The sequence below is a fragment of the Anopheles marshallii genome, chromosome 2, assembly GCF_943734725.1.
Source record: "Anopheles marshallii chromosome 2, idAnoMarsDA_429_01, whole genome shotgun sequence".
Lineage (NCBI taxonomy): Eukaryota > Metazoa > Arthropoda > Insecta > Diptera > Culicidae > Anopheles > Anopheles marshallii.
In genome coordinates this window covers 34,504,745-34,528,133 of record NC_071326.1, presented here as the reverse complement: position 1 = coordinate 34,528,133, position 23,389 = coordinate 34,504,745, and the positions used below count along the sequence as shown (strand labels likewise).

Genomic DNA, 23,389 nt, shown 5'->3' with positions numbered 1-23,389 from the left:
TTTCTTTTATATCCCTATTTATGGTAGTTTAATTAAGTTAAAAAAATTGGTTTAAGAATTTAATCTTTTTAAGATATCTTGATTATTAAAGTTATACCTGGATCTCTGTGAATTACCAGGCTATTGACGAGATCCTTGCAAAATTCTCTGGGCAAACCATATTGCAGTCTATGATAACAATTCAATTTCATTCTAGGTCAATACGGTGAACGGATTGTAAAATATGGAATAGTTCAAAGAAATTTTGTTTGTTTAATATTTTAATAATTTAAATAATAAATATCAGTTTCATAGCAGTACTGTGAAACATTTTACATCCAAACTAGCTGCTAAGAGTTTTTGTAGTCTTTTATTTTTTTCTTTATTCGTGTATTGACCATAAAATTGACCAGTTTCCCACGACTGGAGAACATCAAACCGAACGCTTAGCTCGACGTCACCAAAAACTGCCTTTGCTTACTTACAAGGCGATGGCATTTTGGCTATCTTTACTGTCTCCTCAAAACAGTGTTTTAATTACATCGAATAACAGCAACCTTGCGGTGCAAAGTGTTTTCCATTTATACGGCTCTTTCCAAGAAAGCTCGTATGTTTTCCTAGCTAATGTGCACGGGTGTCATTTTACGGACGGATTCTTTAATATCTGTGTCATTTTCTTCGCACCGAACGTAGCCGTACTATCTAGTATGCAGCATTACAAACCGTAGTTCGAAAGTGCAGTGCAAAGTCATTAGTCATGTTTTAGACTGTTAATTATTACCATCCGGAGTGCGTGGAAGTCCGATCCACCATTCGGAGGGTAAGGCGCAGGCATGAGCCGGACCGCTTATGCTTGTTAATGTATCATTCTTGGTAATTAAATAAAGCTCACCGGATCTGCGCGCACACACGTCGTGTGTGTATGCTGGAACCATGGGAAAGAATGAAAAATGCATGGTTGCTAGCTTAAAACGGAAACACGAAGCGCGGAAAGCGCTCGGGGAGTCAAATCGGTCAAAACGCAACACAAAACATTCGCTAACTCGGTGCCCGCGTTACCGCGTGTGCCCGTCCATGGATGTGGGGAGCAGTGAGGCCACTCTTATAGCACTGGTCGAAATCATAATCAGCATATTAATGGCCACTGTGATGATTTCTGTGCGGGCCGAGTGGATTGAAGAGAGCGAACGAAAGCGAAGGAAGAAAAGTATAGCCAGATGAGAAATGAAATAGAGAACGCCAAAAGAAAACCATGCCCAAAGGAGGACACATGGAAAAATATTCTTTCCGCGCCACCAACCGGTAAGAAGCGCGTCAATCGGTGGTGATTTGTTTTTACTTATTTCGTTAGTGCTAGGGCATGCCGCAAGGGATTGGATGGACGCGGCAAAATTGCAGCGTATATTACATTTAATTGCCAGTCTTCACACGATCGCTGGTTGAATTATGTGATGAAAAATCCTCTTAACATTAGCTGGAATCGAGCCTTTAAATCGGGTGGTTGGCGTTAGCTAATGGTTTTAATGAACAATAGCACTGATATTGTTCAAAGTAGTTTTTTTATGTTTACAGCTTTTGCAATACAATATCCTGAAATGTTGTTTATTAATACTATGATAAAAATGGCTTTGTGTTTCGATTTTTATTTTTGTTTGTCATGATTTATTTCCCAATGTAGATTTATTATTCCATAAAAAAATATAATAAGCACCATCACTACACACTTATCATTCAATTCAGTTACAAAACAATCATGTAACGCCGCGTAAACTTTTCCTGTTGCATTAGCGTTACATGTATTGCTGTTGCATATCTTCAGGCGCTTATGCAGAGCTACATCGATCAGCAGTCTGAATGCCATTCCAGTTGTTTGTTAGTTATTATTATTTTTCTTCTCCATTTCTCAAGGACATCAACATCATCACAGTCAGCAGTCCAGTATGCGTACGCAAGTATGCGTGTTTTGACGCATTTTTGATAAACGCGACATTTTGATATAAGCACGCCTTATCTTTATTGCACTGTACGGTATGCACGAACCGCACACCACAATGCATTGCATCGTAAAACATGCAGAGAATCATTTGTTTTATTACCCGGTTACCACGTTGAACGTACAGACACTTTGATTAAATGTCATTTTTGTCGTCCCCCTGGGTTGTGAGGATGGGAATTACCAAAACCAAAATGGCTTGACTCGAAACAAACAATTGGTATGAATATTGATATTCCCGGCCGGATAACGCGAGCAGACAAACCAGTATAATCTCGATCACGCTCGGGGTAAAGCGATAAATATGAAATATGATTTACGGTCTTAACTTTCGAAAAACATAAAGCGTTTTGAAAACATTCGACGACCTTTGTGTGAATGGTTTGTTTAGTGTTCGGGACTGATTAAATTGGTGCAATCTCTCGCTCTATCATCCGGTTTTCTCTTTCTTCGGCCTTATGTTGTGTATTTGAACCAACTCTAACAACAGCGATTGATTTTCATAGCAAACATTGGAGAGTCCATGGTTGACGGTTTGATAACGAGTATTTTTTTCTATATCGATCCAGCAAGAAAAAGAAACACATCTAAATATAGGCAACGGTAAGCTGTCTGCAAGTGAACGGACAGCATACAATAAAGGTGTGTGCGACGAAGGGTGTGAAGGGGTCTCGAGTTCGTTTTTGAACAATCAAGATTACCGTTGCTCACTTGAAGGCGATAAACGGTGCACACGTAAAACGGCACGTCTACTAACCGGGAAGTGTTGCTATCGCGGTTTAATTCCTTTCAACTGTGTATTTTTGTAGAATGTTTCCAGTTCGAGAAAAAGATTTCAGCGTGTAAAATTTATTGTTTATTTGTAAGAACAAACAAAACATAATGAAAAATAAACAAGGTTTATATTTATGTTATATGTGTTACTGCTTACCGTAAAGAAACCTGTCACGCAATCCCAAAATAAATGGCAGGTTTTTCTGCACCTAAAACGGATTCGCTGTAAAATTAATGTATCCTCCTCCTCGGAAACTGGTAATCGCATCAAGAGCACTTTGAGTGCCTGAATATTTTATCATCATCGCAAACAGTCTAGCCTGTCGGTGATCAATCAATATCCGGAGAGGTTTCAGCAAAATCAAGACGTGCGGAAGGTGATAATTCGTGGAAGATAATTGTAACCCATAGTTTCCTTCCATAGTGGGCCATTTCCGAGAAGCAGTACACTTCAGTGTTCTTGATAGGGAACAGCCACAGGAGCTGAGTTTCTTCCTTTGCTTGCTTCACAGACGAACCACTGCATGGCACTGGTGGAGGAGTACACGGGCACGGGAAGCGTTTCTATCTATCCACAAGTGCCGTACTATGTTGTTTCTAAGCGGTGATTGGAGCCTCCTTTCTGGACGCAAACCCCCGAAGAAGGTAACCAACAGCGGTAGAAATGGTTCCTGCCACTCAACGGATGTCCACTCGTGCGATCCGGATGGATATGTGGCGCTCGTACTTCCGAGTGTTTTCGAACGACCGCACTGTGTGGGCTATGGGTGGTTTCTTGACACAGTTTCATACCGAGAGCTTACCTACAGTGTGGTGCATAAAAAAGGGTTTGCGGATTTCTCTCTTTTTGTATTCCCTAGGGCAAGAATGTCTGTTAATATTACATGCTCCGTAAGCAAGGGTCTTGCTAACCTTCTTTGTATCGTTCCATTTTTATTATGTGTCCAGTCGAATTCTGAACACACAGAGTTCGTACTTAGTAGGAAAGTCATTGACAAATTTGATGTACCTCACTGTATCCGCTAACACTCAACTGCAAGCGGTAGTCATTTATCACTCATAAGAGATATCTTGGTCGGTAATGATTTCCTCTTTGTTTTGTGGGCCGAATCTTCAAACGCTTGTACTGGAAATATTAACTTTAATATGAACTATTAGCGCGGTTCCGATGTTGCTATGCTAAGGGTACAGTCACACACACCACAGACGGTGGGATGATATTTATGATGGACGAAAGGAGGGGTTGACTTTACGCCAGCGTGGTTAACAAAAGTTTGAGTACGTCAAATACTTCAAGTAAGAATGAAACCACCTTGAGCTACCGCAACTATCTTATGAGGTGAATTCATTTCAAGTTATTTAAACCATGTCGAATACGACTAAATTTCTAAATTCGCTTTGTTCTATTTATCGCTCATTTAACGTGTGCCACTTAATATACCAATCCATTGGATAGACATTGTTGAATCATCACACACTCGCAACAACAATCCGGATCAATAAAGTGTGACATTCATTCAGCAACATAAATGAAACCATATTCATGTCGAGAATGCGTTTAACCTGAACTATCTTACCCATGCAGCAGCTGAACTTGATTCCACGCAAAAATATGCTTGAACGAATTTGGGTTACCGTTTGAAAATCATTGTAATTGCACATTGGTATGCGCGAAGGTGTACAGCAGCACCACGATTGCTCGTGTCTCATTAGCGCGGCAGGCAGATTCTAATCAAACGGTACCATTTGGCAGGTTCTGTTGCATTATTAGCCCAAAATTGTCATCAAACATCGAACCAATGCATTCGTCACCATTGCAACTGAATGCGACACACCGGAAGCCACGATTTTCACCATGCGACCAATTTCATGGAGGCGCATGGTAGCTCACAATGGGTACGTGGCTGCGTACGTTTTCGCTGCACGGTTGCTTGATACCGGTGGGCTAATAAGAGTGTATGGCGTGTAGGATGTGTTTTTGAGGTAGCATTGTTATCGTACAGCAGATGGTGGCTTTTGTGTGGCGCTTGTAGTGGGTGACATTGTAACATCTTACAATTAAAATATCAACGCTAGAATGAACGTGCATTGCGAACAACTTAATCAGAAAAGCATCTCATCGCCTCAGCAATCGCAATAGCTTTTACAACGGCAACAATATCAACGAGCCACGTGCAACAAGTGGTCTACGTGGTTTAATTATTCACAAAAAAATGGATAGCTTCTCGCAGTGCTTAACATCAACCATTTTACTCACCCGTTCTGCAGGTTGATACATCTCTTTTGTCCTTTCGTTTACACAGTGCTGATAGAACCGGATTGTATCTATGCTGCTTGCGAAAATTTCATTTTGTGTGTGTAAATACAACAGCAACAACACAACAACCAATGTCTCCACCAACGTGTAAAAGGCGTTACGTCACAAAGGCGACACCATCTCATCGGAGACGACACCGTCAAGCTGTCAGCTCCAGTTCTCGATGCTTGATACAACCACTTCCGTTCGCTTTCCGACCAGACACGACGCCGTCCCACCGTTCGTCTGCCACCTTAGCACAGTAGCCAGTTGTCTGGCTAGAACGATGTTAAAAACCACCACCACGCCTGCACTCGCCGCCGTGTCAGCCCGGAAACAACGATCAACGCTGAACGAAAGCGAATCTTTTGCGTGAAGGCCACCCATCACCGAACGCGACCCGAACCGAACTGTACCGTGTAGCGATGTTACGATGTTCGGTACGTCGATGGTTTCGCACTGTGCGCACCGTCAAACGGTGTAGTTTCACTTGAACCGAGCTTCACAACGGACGCGTGCTTAACACTGTGCGGCAGCTGCGCTCGGCGAGAGCTGACGGGTTGTATGTTTCTTCCCTCTCGCGAAGCGTTACGCGGCATACAGTTACGGTTAGCGTTACAAACCGTGATCGTATCGTGATAGTGTGAAAAGGTGGTTTATTTCTCGGTTCGATTTCTTTAACAAGCTCCAAATTTATGATCGTATCGAGGTGCGATTGATGTTAATGTGCATGTGTGTGGATGTGTGATGATTTCATCGGCAGCGAAAAGGTAACGGTTGTGAGGTGCTACCTTGCGGTGTAAACAGTGGCGTAAATCGGTAACAAATTTTGTAACCGCTATGGAGTTGTATCTAATGTGTTGAATCGGTTGAAAAAAGAAACTCTGTGCGATCATTTGGTAAGGATCGGAAATATGGTTGCAAATGTGATAGTTATGGTAGTATGTTGCGGTGTGCTAACGTGAGTGAATGACATGTGAGAATATCAATAACAACGAATCTTTCTGACCGAATCACGAGTCAATCCATGTTTGTTCGCCTGTGTTGTTGCCATCTGTTGCTGACGTTTTTTTATTTTCTCTTTTTTTCTGAAGAAGGAGAGATTGTCTCGCTTAGCGCACAGAATTAACTTGTAACATGTAGCATAAACATATGTGATAAGAGATGACTGCATCAATAAAAAAAGGGAACGATCCAAGTCAACTAGGAAGGTGTGTTACGGTTGTGTAACATAATTCCCAACAAAAGACGTCAATTACGGATGATTAACGGTTCCAGCTGAACATACGAAGCTGGATCTCACTAATGTAATTGCAACTATCATTAAATCGATAGTGTTTAGTAGTTACACCAAGCCCGGCACTAGTCCAGCACTGTTTATCACCGGCAAAATGACGTATTTGTTTAGTAATGCAACTCGATACCAATGCATTCGATTGCAATCAGCTGATGGACGGTGAAGGCCCTTGAACTGGTAGTTCAAACATTTGCTCCGCTTAACCATAACAAAGCCGCTACGATAATAGTGGACAGTCATCTGGAAATATTGAGCGATACATCCCGCTACACTCGTCTACGTCTTTGGTAGACTGTTAGAACCAACAACTTACGTACCGTACGTATGGTTTAGTTTGGTTTGCTATGGCAAACAGTGGTTGGAATTGAGCAGGGATAGGATCTGTTTTCTCTTATTACCTTTCGTACCTCTAGAACATTACCGGCCAGACTTTGTTCAAACGATGCGAGCAGCTGTTTTCTCGTGATTCGGTGTGAGTGAAGCACTGCGTATCGATAATACAGTGTAACTTGTATTTTAATTTTAGAGATGAGCCTGTCTGATATTTACTACTAGCAATACGATAAGGTTGTTTTGGGTGCGTATACTAATTGATTTTGATATAAGTGCCTGCTCTATTGGCGTAATTTATTAAGAAATATAAAGCTCTTTTTTTATGTTGCATTAAATTATACATTCAAAACAGGCGCACCATGATTTCGCTAACCCTTCACGTCACAATCTTCAACACCAATCAGCTTTTAGCCCGTTTAGCGTTACAGTGCATCTCAAACAAAATAATTTCTGCTTACACTTCTGCTATGGTTGATTAATAATTTCCTACACCACCCGACACGCGGTGCTATGTAGCCTAAAGGGTGTACGAAATCTAAAAATAATCCCACTTTAGATAGCCCCCAAAATAGATTACAATGCAATAAGCGGTACAAACAGTCGCGAAGAAGGGAAGGAAAGAAAGAAACGCACGAAAAAAGGTTAGCAAACACACTTTACCACGCGCGCACGGCGAGCAACCGGTGCGATGAAATGCAATCATAAGCCACGGCACTGATATGAAGTTGAAAAAAAAAACAGTGTTTATTGCTGCCCGTTTTTTTATCACCGATCCGTCCGATACGATATCGATAACGGCCGTTTTAAAATGATGGTACACAGTAAAAAGAAACAAATATTTGACCATTCGATGGGAGCATACGATCGAGGGGAAGCGTTTTGAAACGCTGCAACACTGAGCTGTCGCTTCCCGAGCGGGCACCGCACTGGGGCCCGTTTGTTTGGCAAAGTTTGATTGGGAAAGTGTTACAAACACTAACAGTGTTTTAAAGTGGCTGTTTTCCGTTGCTCCCGCCCAAGGACAATCTGTTGGGGTCGGATTGTCGAGTTCAAGATTGATGCAATTTATTATGATGAGTTTTATTACTAAAACAATAGTGTTGATATATGGGAGGTGTATAAAAACAATCTGTTCATTCGGTTCTCGGTGCGCAAAAAAAAAAACGGTTCGACACAACCGATTCGGGATGGATCAAAATGAAGCTGAATGAGATGAATGTTGCGGTACGGTAACATGTAAACACAAATATCGCGAGGAGAAGTAGAACGGGAAAAAATCAACAAAATATCATTCTTGCTTTGGTTGTGTCGGTGGCGCTCGCGCGCACTACAATCGCTACGCCAGTCACGAATTTTTCCCCAGGAGAACGCGAATGTAGCGCCCCTCAAACGGGAGTTCCGGTAATAGCAAAGCACCGTATACACTGTGTGGGTTCGGTAAATGGTTTAGTGGTAATTCTTGCTGGATTTGCTGTGGAAGATACCGAGGAGTTATTTTCCATCGGTGGTTTAGTAAGATCGTACTGCTCTGTGGCCAGTTTCAGGTGCGAAATATTTTACCATTAATTTGTGCGTGTCTGTTCCTTAGTGCCGGTGGTATCGTACCGTATTATGGACAGGTTTTTATCCGGCGAATAATTATTACGGTGGGTGTGTGTGTATGTGTGTGTAAAACGTCTTGTGGAAGCGTCGCGGCTGTTGTAGGTGAAAACATAATTTAGTAAAGTGTTTTATGGTGGATGCGATATCTGTGAATGATGAGGTTTAAAATGATATAAGTAACGTGCAAGGTGTTTCAACGGTTCAGCAAGTCAACGGCAGCATACGTCCATTAGCAAATGGGTAAGTAGTCTTCTCTACAAGTACCAACATTGAACCAAATCTTACATTAAACGTACAGACTCTTTTTTAAATTAGTTAAGTAGTTCTTCTTTTCTTCAATATTTATTACTCATAATTCATTAAAACGACAGCAGATGATCATGTTAAGGTCTGTTTTTAAACAAACGAGAGCTGATCAAAGAAAAGACAAACGAGTTAAGGTATAAGGACTAAAAACTTACCTGTTTACTTATCAATTCTATTTTTGATTATGTGATTTTGGGAGTTTTTGATTAGCAGATAAAATCCCAGAACTCTTGAATGACCTCTTGAGAGCCTCTTGCGAGCCTATTCATTGTCTTATTTTAGTACGTTTTGCACAAAACCTTTTAACTCCCCCAATATCTAGTTGTTCTTAACTGTTCATTATTTTTTTAATTCCATACGAGACTGTTGAATCACTTGTTGGTTGTTAAGTGTAGCTATTGTCTAAGAAAAATAGCATAATTATTTACAGAAGACTTACTAAAAATCATATATGTAGAAAGTTCTCCAAAAATTTCCAAGCTCAGGGTGACATTTTCACATTCTCCACGGCATGCAAGTTTAATCTTTCGTATCACAACCAGATGTTTATTGTTCACGATGCTTTCAACAAACACAAGATTAATTGCATAACATCCAGCCGGTGAATCGGTAATTGTGCTATCACGTTACGTTTAAACCACTGGAAGTTTTACCACCAAATGAAAGAAGTACTTTTCAACCAACCGATGCCTACCAGCAAATGGCATCCGAAAACCGCAAAGAATCCATAAGAAATAAGCTTTCGTTCGTTAGCTTGTTCACTTGTGGGCATAGTCTGCAAAACTAATTACCAACTAATCACAGTGCATCTTCCGAATGTAGAAAATATATCCTTCAAAACCTGCTGCCCGAACACGGGGTACCCATTGCAAAGACATAGCGTAGTCTCTATTAGTTGAGAGACCGTTCCTTTTCCTGTTGCTAAACCGTGGTACAGAAACTTTTTTTCCTTCTCCACCGTCACTTTCGACCGATGCTTTAAAGCGATTTCTTCAGAGACGACGAAACCGACGACCAACGACGCTTCGGGACATTTCCCTCGACACTTTAGACTAATGAAGTTTTAATCACTCTTCGCACTGGTACAAAATTTGTAAAACAAGACGTAAAATTAATTGGTTCCGTTGGATGGTTGGGTGCCGGTGTCGGTGCATAATTGACAGCGCTCGGTAAAAAATGGCTAACGTGGGAGGTGCATCGATTATGTAATGATGCATTTGCATTATGTTTACAAAATGAAAAGCGTCATTATGGTGTATTATGCGGAGTTGTATAATTTACTTATTGTAAAGTTCACAGTAATAGCTTTGTTGAGGCATATCATGAGAATCGAGTACACTGTGTCGAAAGCTAGAGGACGCATATGTTCGAGCAAAATCACATTCGATCAACAGACATCTTTAGACAACATCACCCAAATGATGAATAAAGCAAATTTATAGTCCAGTTTTATAGCTCCTTTGTTTTGGTACAGCACCTATAACCAATAAACAATCATTATAAGTGTCATTGCGTGCCGCAATTCAAAGTCATTCTAACACCTGTCACTGCTGATGGCAATGAACTGCACAATAAATAGTAAGTTTCCTATAAAAAGTCATGTCATGTATGGCTTTGGAATCAAAAGAACCGAGATCAATCAAGCCGTTACCGGCTGGCCCATTAGCAAAACGTTATGGGAAAGAAGGATGCAACAGCTGGAAGAGTATGCTTCACCGTACAAACCATTTGCTGAAAAAAGGCACGCTGGTGATTGTGAATCCAAATTGATTTTCATCCAAATACTGTCAGCCTCGCCCGGTGCTAAAAATATGCATTCGCAATGTGTATGTTCGAACGTGCGGACTAATCCTTCCTATCGGTGAACAACATTGACGTGATCTATATGACGTACGTTACGGTCGTTGTGAAATGGGGTTTTTTTATAGTATTTTTGTTTTTTTCCCCCAATGCCAAAGATAACGAACTGCAAGATCGCATTATTTTTTGGGGCGTGACGTATGACAATAATTTGATGAGATCTATTCTTCGGTAATTGCTTATTGTCTGCTGCGAATGTGTTGAATGTCCACTAATGCAGCACAATCTTTTATCGTGACGGTTGCTAATCTAATATGACGGAAAGTAAATGACCTACTAGTAAATTTATTTCCCCAATTTTCTGGAAGGATGAAAATGCTGTCGGGTGTGGAAACTCAAGCGATCTGATTGGTGGCGACAGTACAAAAGTTCGTACCTTTGCCAACAACACCGAGTGAAGAGATTTGGTGTTGTTAGACCAGAACCGTCAAGGTGTCGTATCAATTCCAGTCTCCTGTACTATGCCGGGAGCCCATTCGATGTGCACAAGTGGTTGATAAGATATCAACGGAGCTGTATGTGTGTGTGTTTTTTTTTACTTCTCTTCTACTTGCTTGCTTCTAATCGTAGCCACGAGGGGATGAAATCGAAACGCGCCGACTGCCCATGGCCGTTATTTGATGGACTGTATTGTTATCATTTTATTTTCGTATGTTCCCACCTCTTGTGCTTGTGCCACCCGTACTAGCGGTGCAGCACTGCTGGGTACCAATAATGATCGTATAAATCCATCAGATACGACCATCGCTTCACGGTGGGAAAGCGTGTAGCTACTGTTAGCAGCAAATGAAGACAGGAACGTTCCGAAAATTCAGGTATTTGAAAGGCATTGGAAAATGGGAATATGAAAATTGTTGGCTAGTTTTCCAGCTTGGCGCTCTGATCGGATAGGTCGTGCTCTTTTCATATATATAGCTTTCCTTGTCATGTTCCGTGTGGTGTGCTTGAATGCTGCCTGTCAATAGGTGACGCAAAAAGCTTATCAAAGACACACACGTACAAAAACAAAACAAACACTACCTTGCGAGAAGAGCCTTCCAAATTGCTCGGAAGTGCTATCGTCTGCAACACGTCTGCGTAGTCATCACGGCGTTATCTCGATGGTGTACAAATTTTTCGGTTACCAAACGTACGGCTAATTTTAAACTGCTGCTCTCAGAACAAGGTAACATGGTTGCAGCAGATAAGTGAAGGAAAACAGCGCAGGATTACATGCTATGGATATTTTTTGTTGTTTGTTTTAACGAAATGTTTATTTCTCCTCTGTGCCTCATGTAGAATGTGGTTGTTTTAGTTGGCTAAGGGTTGAACATGAATAATTGTTTTTAATTAACAGTAACTTAAAGTGTTTGCCGGAATACCGGGCGTAAGTTGGTAGTGATGCAGGTCTTCACCTGACAGGACCGGTCCAAAATACCATCCCACCAATAGAAAGGACTGATTATCTGGCTACGTGGCAAAGTGAAGTCTTGTAAGCCAGATATAGCAGGCATGATCAAGAAGGTCGTTACGCCAAGAAGAAGAGAGAGTGAGAGCTGAAAGTGTGGTAAATAATAAATATATTTTTTCTTGAAATGAAAATGAAAACTGTGCATTTGATGCAAACTATTCAATCTCGATGAATTTTGTTGGTTTTTTCTTCTGTTTCCTTTATTACTCTCCGTTGTATCGCCGACCAGCGGCTAATAATAAGGCTATAAATATTAGGCAAACGCTAACCATATCTTGGTATGCTCGTTTTGACAACTAAGCAAGCAAGTAAGCAGCAAAAAAAAACACAGCAACCGATTTGGATCCAGCGATCTAAGCACTCGAACCGGCGTGCGATGCATGGCTATAAAACCATCATCGCAACACGGGAAATTGGGAACAACAACAAACAGTAAATAAATTCCATCAATCGTTTCGCACGTACAGTAATAGTTTTTCGCTGCACTTATCGGTTATCTTATCTCGGGCTGGCTGGCTGTCGTCAAACAGCTGCCCCCATGACGCCAATGCGCTCGGCACAGCGTATCGATAATTGATGGAAAACAACGACGGCCAGTAGACGGTTGCCATTGGTGTTGTAGGTGAATGGTGTTGGTGGTGCTACAGATTTCTTTTCGTCTGCTTGGTAAGGTTTGGGCAAGGCAGCGTAGTGGGGCATTTGATTCGAATTGGTGCCGTATAATTACAAATTTTGGTTTCGCAATCACAACGCTTGCACGGCTTTGAAGTAGGAAACATATTTGTGGTTAGAATTAAGCTCCTATTTTTCGTCTCACGGACGTCTTTCTTTTGTTTGAGAACAGTCATAAGATCTTGTTTCATTCGGGTCAATACCAGCAATTGTCTATTCAAAGAACGAGATGACATCGTACAGTGGGCTGTTTGGAGCAAATACTGGATAAAATTATACCTTTAAATGTTTTATTGATCATATGTTTTTCGTCGTTTCAAACATAGGGCTATAGGCGACTAGGGGGCTGAAAGTAGTTAATAAAAAAATAATTTATTATCCCTATTTGGCTTGGGATACTGAAAGTTTTTTCGATTTCTAAAACACACTATATTCTGCTTTGTGGAATCGGTTTAAATGTCTTTGTCTAATATCTAAATAATCTTTTCAATACAATACCAGACGTACTATTTACTGCCATTGCTCTTGGTTTATACCTTTTTTAAATATAATACTGCAAAAATGACTTCAACCGTGTTTAAATATAATTTATTCGCATGGTTTGTAATGTTGAATATGTAATAGATACTGTCAACAAAGCTACAAACTATGAAACGAAACAAAATTACTAAAACTTATTTTCTTAGAACTGTAATTTCAAATTTAATTTGATTCTCTTAAAGGGGGACAACAATCTTACACAAATTAGTAATGATGTCCCCGAGGCATAATTTTACATGGCGAAACATTTTTATATTACATTGCCAATGGGAGCGCCTAGAACCTTTTAATTACCTTGTTAAGTATACACTAGGTGTACAAAATTTCTCTCAAAATGGCGTTAAATTAATGTTTGAATTTAAATTGTTCGTAGAAATTGTAAAAACCAAATGTTTTGAACTATTATTAGCTGAATGTTATACACTGAAACCATCATGGTGTTTGGCTTATAAATGTTTAAGTTTTGTACTTTTTTGCCGGCAAACGCCCAGTGTGGCATTGGTCTCAATAAATAGATTTCTAATCAAACGGCTCTTCTTTCCCATAAGCTAACCTGGATCACCAACGTTCAATCGTTGCCACCTTCGTTCAATTGCTGTAAGCATGTTCCAAAAAAACGAAACCCCCAAGTACCTTATATTTTCTCCCCGCCAGATACGCTATGTGGAGGGAAAATCGCGAAAACAGATCACGAAAAACACCTCCCACCTGGTGGCAGTGGTGGTGCATGTAAATAAATTACCGTCAATTCGGTTGAAGCTATTTCGAGAGGCACTGGGACACGAAACTGGCGATGCTAGTCGTACCGCATGAAGAAGGAATAATCCTTCTAAGTAGCGTGTACACACCGGCCCATCGGGAGAAAGGTGGAAACCCAGATGGAGAAAAACCCGAACCGGGCTTAAAATTGAACCACCACGCTAAATTTCAGTTTGCTTGACGATTGAAACCAGCACCGAGTTAAAGGGAGGCAATGAAAGCAAATTTTATGCTAAACCGAACAGCTAAGGAGGATGAGATGCTTTTTTTTTTTGTTGGTTTTGTTTTTTGAAAACCATTTGCCAAGAAGTTTTTGCCAGGCGCCGGTCCCGGATGTTGGAATACGCGTGACCTTCTGGAATTTGGCCGTTTCTGAGAGGCCGTTTTCAGAGCCGTGGCGTTTGTTTAGATAAATTTCTTCAGCATTCTGTTGCGTCAGCCAGGTGGAGCCGATCGGAAAGCAGTTAGTATATTTGGCAGATTGTCTGAAGGAGACAGGAACGGGTTAGCTTTCTTACAGGGAAATTATTGTCAGATGTAAGTCCGTACGAGAATCGATTGGAAATTTTATGTTATTATTATACGATAAAATATGCAAAAGTAATTAAACATTATAATAACATCTACCGCGCACTTTACCCACTGGATGAATAGATCTCTTGTCCAAATTGATTATTTTTTTTTGTGGAATTTGAAATTTATCACCTTAGCCTTTGTTGATATTCATATCATCCTTAACCATTTCGACACGATCGTTATGATTATGAAGACCAATTTACATTCAAAAAGATCCTCATCCATACTAGTTCGACGTTAGAAAATATTTTCATTGATACTGCAACAAACTACGGTCATTAGCAAACGGTTTGAAGCCATCCTGCATTAAAATTGGTTCAGTTAATCAAATTATATGTCGGTGCTTGAGATTTATCAAAACATAATCATCCTCAATGCAGCATCTGATGGACCGAAACTGGACAGAGATGTGACTATTTAACCGAAACACATATGTGACACTCGAGACCCGTATTTGCTAACCCACTACTCTCCTATGCCGTACGCACATTTGCTAACTTTCCCGCCCGTCGGTGTCCTTTTTGAAGGTAATTTAATTTCAGCGTACATCCGTGAGAAATGTTTACGGTGACCTTTTTCATGTAATTTGAACCCATTTTTGGTCTGGCTCGTGCGGGACTACGTGAGTTGGTGGAAAAATACCCTCGAGCTTAAGTTTTCCCCCGTGCCGAAAAACTGTCACTCAATGCGAATGCCTTTCGGTGGAAATGGGTCGGTTTTAGACCAGCTGAAAGGATGCTTGAAAGATTAGCCAGACAGTGTCGAGCATCGCGGTACAAGGGTTTTGAAGTGCTGGTGGACTTTAAGCGCCGGACGCCCAGCCGGTAATTCGGGTTGGTTTGTCTGGATAATTTTTTTATCCTTTTTTTCGGTGGTCAAACAAACAAGAGCAATAATAAATGGTATGATTGATTATGCGTATGATAGGATTGTTTGTGTTGGACGAGCGTACATAAAGGTCAACCACAAGTGCCGTAAACATTATGGCGCAACCCAGTTTTTAGTCATTCATTTGATGTAGACAAGCTTATCTAGCGCATATTAGCTCTAGTTTTTACTATTTTTAAGATAATTATTACTTTACAGTTTGTTGAATAGTATTATCCTTCCGTAGCTACAGAACTGGTACAGTAGGTAAGATGAACCTAGAGATAAATTAATGCAACGAACCGCGGAGATTAGTGTATTTTTGCGGATTTTTGGAATGTATTTACACTTCGAGAGATTTGTAATACGAAAGTCAAGTTAGTAAGAACTGAATGTGTCTTAAAATTCTTAACAGTGTTGTAATTGGTTGAAATAATGTTTTTTCGCAAACAACGAAGTGTTTGGATAGAGTGATCGCCGTGCAGTGTTAGTCTTACTCTGTTATTTGCCCTGCCAAAGCTCAAAGTAAGATATAAAATATATTAACTTTCAATCGTTAATACTCCGGAAAACTCCGACAAGTTTACATAGCGCTACAGATACTTCACTCCTCGAGCAACACCTGCATAGGTTATTTGTTTGCTTTGTGATTGAAAGTTAAGTGTTAGTGAATCTTATTTTTGTAGTATTTTCAACGCGACTCGATCGAGTTCGTACACATTACGGCTATTCGAACATATAAACGAAAGTAATAAGGTCACTTTACTACTCTCGTATGAGTGATCTATGTGAGGTTTATAATCTTTTACATTCGAGCACAATAATTGTTGTGGTATTCAATCAAACACAGAGATTAAAAAATTATTCTCTAGAAGAAAAAACTTAAAATTTTCCTTAACGATCGAAAATCACTATTTTGGTAGGCAAAATAAGGATGACAATTTTTCGTACAAATTCCAGTTAGTCTACTGCGTGTTTGGATAACTTTTTCACATTCAACAGTTTCTTGTACAAGGCGTCTGTCCTGCAAGAAGGTTTAAATTTTACCGCTGTCGTTGCGTCATGACTACGTGTTTTGTAAGTTGTCCTTCGAGCAAAAGTTGGTTCCAGATTTTCACTGTTCGTTCCTCGTAACGAACCCGTAAACGACGAAATCGTCCCAACTGTCGTTTATTAAACCTCGGGCGAGTTTACTCTTGCGATCTACTAAAATTTCATTCGACTTATCTCGGATGGACATCGTTATCCATCCAGCGTCCCTGTTGCCCAGCTTGGCATAAAATTTACGCCAAGCAACAATAACATCAACAACAAAATCAAAAGCAAACAAATTTCTAAATCGATTCCAATCTAAATCTACTAAGATAGCTTTCTTCATGCTTTCAATTCGATGGCAATTTACGTCCTGCCGTTCGCATAATTTAGTGCGTTTCCTTTAAATCCATCGATCACATCGGTGTGTGCTTCGGCGAAGTGCTAACTACGTGCCCATGCGCCAATAGCGTTGTAAAAAAATAATATGAACATAAAAAAAAACATCGAAATCTCAAGTGAAATTGCTCCTTTCACTGAAAATAGAAAATTGGCAGCAAAGGGAATAAAAATTTGGGATTTAACCTCTAATTGTGTTTTTATTTCCTCCCTAAATTTGATTGAAGAATTTACCAATTCGTACAACAGCAGCACGGTTTTCCTGCCTCGGGGTGGGAAGGCCAAGCCATGCTCGCCCTTTTAACGATGGTAAGCATTGGGGCTTTATCGAAGCGAGGCGCGAAAAACGTGCTTCTTTCACGAATGACTGAAAATGAATAGCATTTTGCTATAAATTAAGTAGTTTTTCGCGTTGAAGCCATTTATCCTTTCCGGGGGTGGTTTCTGTGAACCGTCACAACGGTAGGTAAATTTAAGCTATTTTTGCTTTAAAGACATAATTGTTCGTGGAAAACATTGTTGAGCACTGTTTAGGGAAGAAGTTCTTAAGATGCTACCAATAAAGTAAGCTACCAAAGAAAAAGAGCCTACAGTTCCATGGAACCAGCTGTATTGCAATGATTGTTATGATATTCTTTGAATCTTTAACAGTCACCCATCACCGTTAAGATGCCGTTAAGTAAAATATTATTGATTATTCATAAAAAATGTTAAAGCAATTGCTCCAATAATGAATTCGATAACAACACACTCAGTGGACAGCACGTTTCCAAGCAATTGAGCCAACTCAAGCAGTGTGTGTCTACGCTTTGTGCTTTAAAACATGGTTCATGGTCACTGAAATCAGTTAAACAGCATGGAGAGACACTTATTTGTAAGGACACTTCCATCTGTACCGTCATGTTTACGCGTAGACGAGAGTCTTAGGTACCACCATCCTATAAACGAACGCTCTTTCTCACTCGTTGCGTGTGTTGGCTTAGCTCATCAATGTTGATTTTCTTTTCAATTTGCGGAACTTTTCCACTGCTCCCTTTTGATTGCTTCCAGCCCAATCCGATTCTGATTCTCGTTATTTTTCCAATCCAGACTGTCGGCACGTTTCTGTAACAAATTATGATTATTATTTTCTAGATACGCGAGGAAACAGTGGTTGCACCAGTCAACTGAAGTTTGCAGTATGACGACGAAACGAAAAAAAAACAAACAAAATACTACAAAATCAGAACATTTCCTCTGTCGCAGATACTTGCTGATGTTTGTTTATCGCTTACTGCCACCTTTTGGCACCGGCCAAGTACGGTTCGTTAGTGTAGGTGGTTGAAAGTAACTTTTTAATGCTCTTAGCAGCAAACAAACATACCAGCTCCGGGCGCATTTCTCACATTTCAAAACGATAACGATAAAAACAGCAAGAAAACACGTCGAAACCTCGGTGAACAATTGTGCAAGTAATAGAATTAAAGATACAAAAAAAAAAAATTAAATAATATCATACATCCTGTGATGAAAAAAGGCTTCCAAATTGTTTGACCAGTAACTTTTCTTCGGCTAAGCGAATTTTCTTTTTATCTCAGTTTGATTCAATTAAACTACACGCGAGATTGAAATACGACCGCACCGGACAAAGTTAATGTGTTTCCTTTGGGGGTTGGGTACTTGGGTAATATAATTCAAGTCGCCCACAAAAAGGCGCAATGAAAGTAAATTATTCTCAGGAGCGATTACTAAAACTGAAAGCTTTCGCAGCTTTTTTTGTGAAACAACGCTCGTCTCGGTCTTGTAATCGTCAATCCCGTTGCAGAGCGCTGGACGCTGGTGAAATATTTGACACTGACACGGAGAGGATTTACTGTTCTGGTCTGTCTCTGTGGCTGTGTGTTTCCTCGTGCTGAAACGTATTGCTTCTAGGTATGAGGTTGTAAGTTCTCGAGAGACAATCCTTCGAATGCCAAAGGATCCTAGGCCCAGAATGGATGAGATCGTAAGTGTTTTGGGAATTAATTGACGGCGTAGCCGATTCAGTGTCCAGGTTATATTTTGGACTAGAAGAATCCAAAGAAAATAAAAGCACCATGGAGCTATTGGTCTATTGATTTTTGTTCTTAAAGTAAGCAGTAGAAAAAGGAAATGTTTCACTAATTAATAGAAGAACATAAAGAACAAAATGTACCAATTCTGTTATTTAGTAAAAGTATGCCTTACATTGTGTCACAATATTTATGTGAGGAGCAAACACATTTAAAAATAACGTGTTGAAACACTGGAAAAAAAAAAACTGGTGAAAGGTGAGGAACACCTTGTTGATGTTCAGTTCTTACCTATAGCGCAACTTTGCGGTTCTTTAATTTACATTCCGAATGTCAAACGTCCCAATAAATCCTACCGTGACCCACGTACCGGAATGCTGCACTGACCACTAAATGCATTCGAATGCATTCAGCACTTGCAGTGCAAGTTACTAGACTGTTTCTGGTCAAACTGGTCAAACCATTCGTTCGGCACGTACCATGAACCAACGGAATCTGTGTCCTGGTTGACACTACCAGCGATTACCGACTGTCCAATGTCCGTTACAGAGGTTGCCCTCGGACGCATGTATTACGGAGCTGCGATTTAAGCACGTAAACGAGGACGAATTTAAATCGTGTGCTGAACACCTTCGGGATAAAAACCTCAACCATTTATAGAACTCCACGCCATGCCACATATTGGGGCAGTAAGGTTGCTACCGAAGATTTACTTCGGTAGCACCGATCCCACCTGGTTGCTGCACTTTTCTCCAGCCCGCACACCATCTTGGGAATGTAATTTCAAGCTCAAATGAAGCAAATGATTGTTTCTCCGGCTGAAAGTGTACTTGTTGCTGTGCACGCTGGAACATATATGGATATATATTTTACGCCACGACAGATCACGTTCATAGGTGAGCAAAAGTGAAGAGATTAAAAGGGACTGTGGGAAGCTACTTTTCTTTTTTCCTTGACGAGCGAGATGCTTTCGAAGAAGGAAACCCCATCAACAGGTGCATAGGTGGATGGTCATGGAGGGTGAAGGTTTAGCCGGAAATTGATTTTCATTTACCCAAAGCTTCTTCTGGCACTGACGTCAGCGGTTTACATCGAGGCGTGTTGCGTTCGTATAATAGCTAGCATCATATTTTTCTACAAATTAGCCGTATTGTTCATTAACTTCGTAAAACTGATAATCCAGTGAAAGAAACACGTTTGGAACTTTCCTTTGATTAATTTTCTTTTATTCATTCACAATTACCAGGCGGCATTGTTTATTTCCTGCTATTCATAATTGACACAAAACATGGTGCTTAAGTTCAAGGTTCAAATATTCTGCAGGAAAAATGCCAAATACGCCACGAATAGCCAATTTGTTTGACCATTTGGTCCTACTTATTCTGGCAAACACTCTACCACACACTTCCCACGCACCATTAAGTGGGTTTGACGAAAAACCTAACACAGGTCGACATACTTCCATTCAACCTTATCCAATATCAGTTGAAGTGTTTTCTGGTTGTTTGCGGTTGGCCTCGCTTGTGGTATTATTAAATTCTTCTTCTTTAAAGTATTTGTCCATATGCTTGCATTAAACAAGTACTTGATCTGCACAGCGGTACTTTTTTTGGGAATAAAATTATGTTCAATATATAATCTAAAATTTAGTTTAAATATGTTACCCTAACAGCATTGGTTATGAATTGTAAATCATAAAATAGTTCAGGCAATCAATTTTTTTTTTTCACTAACTTAGCATTGATTTCCATTACGAATTGTTGATATAGATTAGAAGATTCAACAAGTAAACTTAAATGTAGCATCATGGCTCCTTTCTTCAACACAATCGAGACTATTGGTAAACTAAAAATATCCAACATTATGCCATTTTTCTCAATTACTTTTGATCTCAATTACTTAAAACACTGGCATAAAAAAACGCATTTGTTGTTTAAATTATTAAATTTATTCAACGTAAAATGGTGTTGTTAATGGGCTGCAATCGACGTGACTCACCAGTACAGCTGTTTAAAGCTCGGATTAGCCATTCCATAGCTACGTCCACGGATGAACCAACTGTTCGTGTTTCTTCACTCTTGTGGTGAGGGGTGAACAAAAGTGTTGAAGGGTTGAAGTTACCCGTCGGGTAAAAGTCAAATTCTAAGTACACTCTTCCACGAACTTATAATCTTCCACTACTTCCTTTCATGCGCCTTCCTCACTCAGGAATGTGGGGTGTTACTTACCGGTTCGAAACACTTTCTCCCGAGCGGCTCACACGGGGCCAACAAAGTTTTACGTACGGAGCTGTGCGGAAAGTAAAAAACCCAAAAAAGAAGATTTTATATGCTTCACGGCAACAAAATTATCAATGAATGGGATCGTCTTACGGAACAGTCTGCTTAACGCTTTGTTCCGCGTGCGGCTTTTTGTTACAGTACATACAAAGTGATTTATGAAAAGCAGGGTAAGGATAACATTTCAATGTTGTTTAAAGCATATTTTGCCTAGCAAACTTCCACCAGCCAGTTGTGTGCACACGTGGCAACTATTTTTGGGAACGGTTTGCGTCGTTTCATTCAAACGATGGACGCCATCGTTTAAATGTTTTTGACAGTAGCATCCTCCAGCATCAAACAAAGCAGCAGCTCTTTTTTGTGCTCTTTTGTCTTTGACGCTTTCTTTGAAAGTAAGCCCATGTATTTTGGCGATCAATGTGATTGTTGGATGTCTTTTTTCGTCATGCTAGCGGCAGCAAATATGCCCGCGGTGGGATAGAAAAAAGTACGTGAATTTAATATTCTCAATCAAAATGGCTCGGTGTTCCGGTCACTCTTTTTCCTGGAAAGCTACATCAAGAAGACTGCAGATACAGGCTGGTGTCGATTTGGACTTTATGTGAATTTCTCGTCATGTTTACTGGAGAATTGATATTGAGATTAGCTTATTGCGTTTCTTTATTTATTTACTTTCAAGGAAAAGACGCTTATTCTGTACATGTTATTAGAATTTCATTTAATTTGGGGTTCTATCATCCGTATAGTTACTCGGAAACAACGAAGCAACATACAAAAGTGTGCATATGAAAAGTTTGAGGAACATTCTTAGACGGGCGCCTTCTAGCAAAACCACGCTACGTGATCGATTTTTGCCGAACCCTGCGACAGTTATAATCGTCACGTCGATGGCACCATAACCTCGAGGGTGTTGGATAATCTCACTTTCATAACTTATGACAGATAAAGTTTTCGTAATAGAAAAAAAAAACTCTGTCAAAGTTATTCTAACCCGTGACGGATCGATTTAGCATCTTTCTTTGCGGTCGTTTGACGTGTGGTTATTGAAGCCGATATGTGATGGTGTCTTAACTTTGTATATCATTTTGTGATTTATTTACGGTAACAGAATTCGTGGCTATAGAGATTAGACGAATAGTAAGAGGTTTCAAAAACAGATTTCTGTTGCAATAATTAAATAAGTTATTCTAATACATCTATACTTTGTGCTTGGAAAATATAATCTAATGTATCAAATAGATTTCACAACGTTTGTTAACTAATTTCGTAACGTTTTTGCTTTAACGTAATCTCGTTTTGCTGTTTTCTAAAGAAACAATTAAAATTTGCAGAACTTCCTTGCAAATTCTAAACAATAATTTATTATTATGGCATTTGCAATAATAAAACCACGTATAAGTCCTTGGAAACTGAAAAACTACTTGACAATCACTTGACAAACAACCAACATAACCTCCCCGGTCATGTTGCTCTGTAGCTACAATGACACTATTTACTCTATTTGCCCAATGCTACAGAATCGCTCAACATAGTTGAACACCTGTTTCGACAACCAAATAGGTCAAACTTCGAGACATTCCACTGGGATCGAAAAGTCCGCAAACTTCAACCCAAACTTTACTAGACGACACTTAGCGAGACCGAATTTTCCAGACGGCAATGTGACTGAAGATATTTTCCAGTGGCGATAGATCCGTGAAGAAATTGATGAGCAGATTAATTAAATTAACTTTCCATTTTCTGTGCACCAGAGGGCTATTTTTCACATACAAGCAAGACATCAGCCATTCAAACGTGTCTAGACAAGGTGGGGCTGTGAAAATGGTGTATAATAAATTGTTTCGATTAAAATACTTTACAAACAAGTTAGGCAAAATTAATCCAATTATCTTGCTCCATAGAAGAGTATTCTTATTGCTGAAATGATCTACTAGGTCATGCTTGCCATTTCTGGCTAACATGACTTATTTTAGTTTAGGATAGTCCGTCCTTACTATGGGGGATTGGTGTGGATGATATTGTGGACCTGTCCTGTCGTGTGAAGCCAATACACCGTTGGGCTGACTATTTTGTTAGAAGATTTATATGAGATATTTTTGAATAACACACTTTTAGAGCTGATAAGCTTTAAAGAAACTTAGAAATTTAAAAATTTCTACAACACTCAATGCTCAATGATGCGAGTTTAAAAGTTTAATAAATCTCAACAATGTTAATAATCTTATGGTATTAAATATACGCTTAGTGAGAATCCGTTCACTTGGACAGGTATTCTTTACGACTGTCCAGCGAAATAGAAAAGTTTGTGTGTAGAAATGGCGGATTACACACGAGACATCTGTAAT

General features: G+C 39.8%; 1 non-coding gene across 1 annotated transcript; it reads right to left on the bottom strand.

Moving 5' to 3' along the window:
* Positions 1-3,609: 3,609 nt before the first annotated feature.
* LOC128710522 (U6 spliceosomal RNA) lies at positions 3,610-3,707 on the bottom strand. Its single transcript, XR_008409899.1, has one exon. It is a non-coding gene; the product is annotated as a U6 spliceosomal RNA (small nuclear RNA).
* Positions 3,708-23,389: the final 19,682 nt, after the last annotated feature.